Genomic DNA, 7,500 nt, shown 5'->3' with positions numbered 1-7,500 from the left:
GCGCTATATATCCTAACGGTAGGGCTCGACATGGACTTAGGCTAGAGCAACATGTCGACTCTGGTTGTGACGTGTGTCGCAGAGCCAAAGATTCCTGTATAGCGCAAGTGAATGGGATCACGTTGCCTAGTTATAAGAGAGCATGCTCAAGTGCTAACCGAGCATTTTAACGATCTCAGATACTATGCTTGAGTCGCTACATGGCACGCGGCTGTTCGACAGCCGCAACACATGCAGGGATTGCCAAAGGCCAGGGTCACACTTGCGAGTGTAATACGAGAACCTCACGCGAGTCTCTTGCATCAATACCCGGCATGGCTGCCTGCACTCAGGACCGGAGTGTGTGGATGCATAGTAATACGTGCAGCCGCACCCTCCGGTCCTGAGTGCTGGCGGCAGTGCCGGGTATTGAGGCGAGAGACTCGCGCGAGTCTCTCGCATTGCACTCGCAAGTGTGACCCCGGCCTAACAAATAGGCAATCGGCAAATAGGCACACCGAAAATACTCGATTAGGACACGCGCATGCTCGTTCATCACTAATCGCGACCCTTCAGGCCCAAAAAGTCACATCCCGCTAGGTTGTTGTACCTTACGGGTTGCACTGTGTTCCCATTCACTTGCGCTTTGCAGCGATGCCCAGTACTGCACATCAGCTCCCATTCAAGAGAGTAGGAGCCATTTTTTGGTACCAGTCAGCGGTCTCTACGTATTGATTGGAGGTGCGCGATGCAGCCGAAGATGATAACAGCTGATTGGTTTGGCTGCCGGCAGTCAGACCCTCGCAAACTATGATATTTATGACCTACCCTACACATAGGTCATCAATATCTTCTGACCGGACATCCAAATTAATAAGTGTCTAATATTTGATGCACCATTTGCATTTCTGCAAATTGAGCAAAATGTTATTCTTAGTATTTATTAGCATGTCTGTTGTTTTGCCAACTTGTCCAAGAAAATATCTTCTGCCATCTAACTTTTTAGAAGTGTAGCGGTGTTCAGTCCATGCACCACTATATTAATAACACTGATAAGAGAACGGTCACATACTTTACTGGAAAGGTAAATACTTTGCCAAAAATTGCTTATCTAAAATTCTGGAAGCTCCTTCAAAGGATTCGTAGAAATTCGAAACATTGCTGTGTAACCTGGGTGTAAACATCATTAGGAGCATTTCTTCTGCTTCCAAACTTTTTTTTTTTTTAGTAAGAGTCATGTCTACTGCCAAAAAGTAACTGTCCTGGAAAAATATTCCTTAGGGAAGTTTCACAGGTCCAGATAATTCCGGTACCGGAAAAACCGGTACCGGAGCTATCCGTGTCCGTGTGCATACGTATGCAATCCATGTGCTGTCCGTGTGTACCATCCGTGTGCTGTCCGTGTTTTTGAAAAATTATTTTCAATGTTAACCCTTTGACTTTTAAAAACGCACACTGATCGCACACGGACAGCATCCGTGTGCGGTACGTGTTTACACGGACCCATTAACTTGTATGGATCCGTGTGATCCGTGCTGTTGCACAAAAACGGACATGTCAGCGTGTTTTGCACACACACGGTCGGTGAAAACCCGCGGACATCTGCATAGAAACATTCATTAGAATGTGTCTACCTGTGTCAGTGTCTCCGGTACGTGAGAAAACTGTCACTACACGTACCGGAGACACTGACGTGTGAGACTGCCCTTACAGCAGGAAATATACTAATAGTAGCCCTAGAAATGAGATGAAGCAGCTGTTTGCTGAGGTTTAGCTTCCGAGACCTCCGGTGACATGCTGTTACTGCTCAAGGGAATTGCGGCCATCCTCACCTGTAGTATTAAATGTCAGTCATTCAACTGGATGAACAGCCATTTATTATATGGAAGAGTTTTGCAGTTATGGAGTCAGCAGAGCGGTGGTGACTTTTTTGCCCTCTGATCCTCAGCACTTGGTGACCTCGATCTTTAACGTTACGGGGTCTCCACTTCTTGGCTGCGTTCCTGCAGTTGCTTTCACTTCTAAAATAATATCGCTCACAGGAAAGATTGAGGGGGAAGAAAAGCCATGAACGGACATGTGGAAAGGTAAAAACTTGGTTCAAATCCCTTTAAAGCTGATGGAGCTCAGTGCAAACTCAGAGCCTCTGCGTTTAATGTGTCATGTTTTAACAATGGTAGTGGAATAACTACCAACAATTCTCCTCTCCTGTCCAGGAGATGTTGTATGATCAGACCATGTCTCCCTTGTACTGTCAGACACAGCCATTACACAATACACAGCGGGGCCCCTGATGAAGCATTTGCGAAACATCAGTGTGTTTTGGTGGGTGAGCTACTTATTACTAATATTTTGTTTTTAATTTTATTATCTGTGGGATATACTGTATACTACGTCTTGCTTTCCAGCTCCCAGTATTATATGGTTATAGGCATTATGTGACCAGATGTTACTCACCGGTATATACTTTGTATTCTTCCCATTGCTTACTTTGTACATACAGTGGGTACGGAAAGTATTCGGACCCCTTTAAATTTGTCACTCTTTGTTTCATTGCAGCCATTTGATAAATTCAAAAAAAGTTCAAATCCAGGTGTGAAAAACTTGTTGCATCATTCCCAAGAAGACTCATGGCTGTACGAGCTCAAAAGGTGCTTCTACTCAATACTGAGCAAAGTGTCTGAAAACTTATGACCATGTGATATTTCAGTTTTTCTTTTTTAATAAATTTACAAAAATTTCTACATTTTTGTTTGTTTTTTTTCAGTCAAGATGGGGTGCAGAGTGTACATTAACGAGAAAAAATTAACTTTTTTTGAATTTACCAAATGGCTTCAATTAAACAAAGGGTGAAAAATTTAAAGGGGTCTGAATACTCTCCGTACCCACTGTACATGTCCTATTGATAAGGCTTTTTTTTTTTCTTTACTATTGGGGTTTCTACACCATTTTGTCTGTATGTTGAGATTTTTGTGCATTTTCTTTTGATATTATGGTGCCTAATAAAGTTTCAATAATTTTAATGTATTATATAGAAACAGAGGATGTCCCCAGAACATAGTAACATAGTTATTAAGGTTGAAGGAAGACTTTAAGTCCATCTACTGTAGTTCAACCCATATCCTGTCCTAACTTGCCCTAACATGTTGATCCAGAGGAAGGCAAAAAAAACCCATGTGGCAAACAGTAAGCTTCACATTGGGGAAAAAAATTCCTTCCCGACTCCACATACAGCAATCAGACTAGCTCCCTGGATCAACGCAATATTAAGGAAACTAGTGTATATATCCTGTAATATTATACTTTTCAAGAAAGGCATCCAGTCCCTTCTTAAATTTTATTAGGGAATCACTCATTACAACATCATATGGCAGAGAGTTCCATAGTCTCACTGCTCTTACAGTAAAGAATCCGCGTCTGTGAGTATGCTTAAACCTTCTTTCCTCCAGACGTAGAGGATGCCCCCTTGTCCCCGTCATAGGTCTAAGAGAAAAAGATCATTAGAAAGGTCTTGGTATTGTCCCCGCATATATTTATACATTGTAATAAGATCACCCCTAAGCCTTCAATTCTCCAAACTAAATAACCCCAAGTGTAATAACCTGTCTTGGTATTGCAGACCCCCCAGTTCCCTAATAACCTTGGTCGCTCTTCTCTGCACCCGCTCCAGTTCAGCTATGTCTTTCTTATACACCGGAGACCAGAACTGTACACAGTATTCTAAGTGTGGTCGCACTAGTGACTTATATAGAGGTAAAATTATGTTCTCCTCATGAGAATCTATGCCTCTTTTAATGCATCCCATTATTTTATTTGCCTTTGCAGCAGCTGCCTGACACTGGCCACTAAATGTGAGTTTGTCATCCACCCATACACCCAGGTCTTTTTCAGTGACTGTTTTGCCCAGTGTTTTACAATTAAGCACATAATTATACATCTTGTTCGTTCTACCCAAGTGCATGACCTTACATTTATCCCCATTAAAGCTCATTTGCCATTTATCAGCCCAAGCTTCTAGTTTACATAAATCCTCCTGCAATATAAAATTGTCCTCCTCTGTATTGATTACCTTGCAGACTTTAGTGTCATCTGCAAATATTGAAATTCTTCTCTCTATGCCCCCTACAAGGTCATTAATAAATATGTTAAAAAGAAGCGGGCCCAAAACTGACCCCTGTGGTACCCCACTGCTAACCGTGACTCAGTCTGAGTGTGCACCATTAATAACCACCCTTTGTTACCTATCCCTGAGCCAGCTCTTAACCCACCTACACATATTTTCCTCTATCCCCATTGTTCTCATTTTATGTATCAACCTTTTGTGTGGCACCGTATCAAAAGTTTTTGAAAAGTCCATGTACACCACGTCCACTGCATTCCCTTGGTCCAGTCCGGAACTTACCTCTTCATAACAGCTTATCAGATTAGTCTGACAGGAACGGTCCCTTGTAAACCCATGTTGATATTGGGTCATGAGGTTATTCTTCTCCAGATACTCCTATAGTATCTCTTAGAAAACCATCCAGGATTTTACCCACAGTTGAGGTTAAACTTACTGGCCTATAATTTCCGAGTTCAGTTTTTGTCCCCTTTTTGAATATTGGCACCACATTTGTTATACGCCAGTCGTGTGGTACAGACCCTGTTATTATGGAATCTTTAAAGATTAAAAATAATGGTCTATCTATGACTGTGCTTAATTCCTTCAGTACTCGGGGGTGTATCCCATCCGGGCCCGGGGATTTGTCAATTTTAGTGATTTTTAGACGCCGCCGTACTTCCTGCTGGGTTAAGCAGGTGACATTTAATGGAGAATTTTCATCCCTGATCATGTTATCCGTCATGGGATTTTCTTGTGCAAATACTGTTGAAAAAAAGTCATTTAGCATATTGGCTTTTTCCTCATCCTCATCCACCATTTCACCCAGACTATTTTTAAGGGGGCCAACACTATCATTTTTTAGTTTCTTACTATTTATGTAGTTAAAGAATATTTTGGGATTATTTTTACTTTCTCTGGCAATGAGTCTCTCTGTCTCAATCTTTGCTGTCTTGATTTGCTGTTTACAGAATGTATTTAATCTTCTGTATTTATTTAATGCCTCATCACTACCTACTTGCTTTAATTCTCTAAATGCTTTATTTTTATCTCTTATTGCGCCCCTTACAGCTCTATTTAGCCATAGTGGTTACCTCCTATTTCTCGCATGTTTATACCCATACGGTATATATTGTGCACAGGTCCTATTCAGGATGCTAATAAACGTCTCCCATTTTCTTTGTGTATTTTTATGTCTCAGGATATCGTCCCAGTTAATTGCACCAAGATCATCTCTCATCTGTTGGAAATTTGCCTTCCTGAAGTTTAGTGTCCTTGTAACCCCTCTAATACACATCTTACTAAAGGATACATGAAAACTTATTAATTTGTGGTCACTATTACCCAAGTGACCCCCAACCCTTACATTTGATATGCAGTCTGGCCTGTTGGTTAATATTAGGTCTAGCAGTGCCCCCCCCTCTTGTTGGGTCCTGAACTAGTTGTGAAAGGTAATTATCTCTCATAGTTGTCAGACACCTATCACCTTTGCTGGAACTGCAGGTTTCGGTTCCCCAATGTATTTCAGGGTAGTTGAAGTCCCCCATAATAATGACTTCTCCTTGAGTCGCTGCTTCATCTATTTGCTTGATGAGGATATTCTCTGTTGCTTCCATTATTCTTGGAGACAAACCCCTATCAGTAATTTATTATTTTTCCCCCTCCCCTTATCTCTACCCACAGGGACTCTACATTTTCATTAGATTCATATATATTATCACGCAGGATGGGTTTTAAGGATGATTTTACATATAAACACACGCCTCCCCCTCGCTTATTTTTACGGTCATTTCTGAACAGACTATAGCCCTGTAAATTTACCGCCCAGTCATGGCTCTCGTCCAGCCATGTCTCAGATATCCCCACCATGTCATAATTATGTTCCAACAACATTAACTCCAATTCCTCCATCTTGTTGGCGAGGCTTCTGGCATTAGTAGACATGCACTTTATGTATCTCTCTGTACCTCTATTCTTTCTTAAATTATTAACTGCTCTAACCCCACCCCCCATGCCACCCCCACCCCCAATTTCATTATTTGTGCCCAGGTCTCTATCTGCTCTGTCTTCCCCTCCTATAAAAGGAATACCCTCCCCCCGTCCCTAGTTTAAACACTCCTCCAACCTTCTAGCCATTTTCTCCCCCAGCACAGCTGCACCCTCCCCATTGAGGTGCAGCCCGTCCCTAGCGTAGAACCTGTAGCCAACTGAGAAGTCGGCCCAGTTCTGCAGGAACCCAAACCCCTCCTTCCTACACCAATTCCTGAGCCACTTATTAACCTCCCTAATCTCCCGTTGCCTCTCTGGCGTGGCACGTGGTACAGGAAGTTCCATAAGATTTGGGAAAGGTGGTGTAATTTGCCCTTGACTCACTTGGCTCCTAATGCAATGGTCTCCTCGATCTCGCAATATAATCCCTGATGTATATCCCTTCCAGACTATGAAAATGTTGGTTTGTGAAGGCTTATCAAAGATAATGTAAACAGTACAATTTACCAGAGTAATGGTGTAGTGGAGCAGAGCACAACCACAATTAGACCACTGCGTCCCTCCTCACCCCAACGCGCGTTTCACATCCAGCTTCTTCCAGGGGCGTGTTTAGGATAGATGGATATTTATTTTACTCATTTATATAGCGCCATTAATTTCACAGCGCTTTACAGACATTATCGGCTCCCGGATGGAGCTCACAATCTAGAATACCTATCAGTATGGTCTTTGAATGTGGGAGGAAACCAGAAAACTTGGAGGAAACCCATGCAAACACAGGGAGAAAATACAAACTCCTTGCAGATGTTGAACCCAGGACCCCAGCGCATGGTTATAAAAAGCCCGCATGGCGGCTCGGCCATGCGCTAGTGTAGACTATTATGCTGTGTGTGAAAGGTGATGGATGCATGTGTCTGGTGACTGACTTATTGGAAACCCCCTTCCCTCGGATAAGTTTGCCATTATCCAGCAGCGGTCTTTACACCTACCGCACGGTGGACCCCGGGCGGCGAGAACACCTCCTATTATTTATATTTGGTGCGTTCCGCCGTCCCTAACACCTAACACATCCAAATACTACACAGCGTGGCTGGCCAGTAAAGGTCTAAAAGAAGAAAAAATAATGACATGGCCCACTTGTTCACCTGATCTGAACCCGATAGAGAACCTGTGATCCCTCATAAAATGTGAGATCTACAGGGAGGGAAAACAGTACACCTCTCGGAACAGTGTCTGGGAGGCTGTGGTGGCTGCGGCACGCAATGTTGATCGTAAACAGATCAAGCAACTGACAGAATCTATGTATGGAAGGCTTTTGAGTGTCATCGTAAAGAAAGGTGGCTATATTGGTCACTGATTTTTTTTTTTTAGTTTTTGAATGTCATAAATGTTTATTTCTAAATTTGGAGTTGTTATATTGGTTTACCTGGTGA

The 7,500-nt window shown here is 42.6% G+C and overlaps 1 protein-coding gene across 1 annotated transcript in view; it reads right to left on the bottom strand.

Annotated features, from left to right (window-relative positions):
• The window catches only part of MTMR2 (myotubularin related protein 2), a 72,623-nt gene that overhangs the window by 61,984 nt on the left and 3,139 nt on the right, over positions 1-7,500 (bottom strand). The window lies entirely within an intron of this gene.

This window comes from Dendrobates tinctorius, unplaced genomic scaffold (assembly GCF_039654945.1).
Source record: "Dendrobates tinctorius isolate UK_male_01 unplaced genomic scaffold, ASM3965494v1 ptg000075l, whole genome shotgun sequence".
Taxonomy (NCBI): Eukaryota; Metazoa; Chordata; class Amphibia; order Anura; family Dendrobatidae; genus Dendrobates; species Dendrobates tinctorius.
This window is presented reverse-complemented; position numbering and strand designations above follow the sequence as displayed.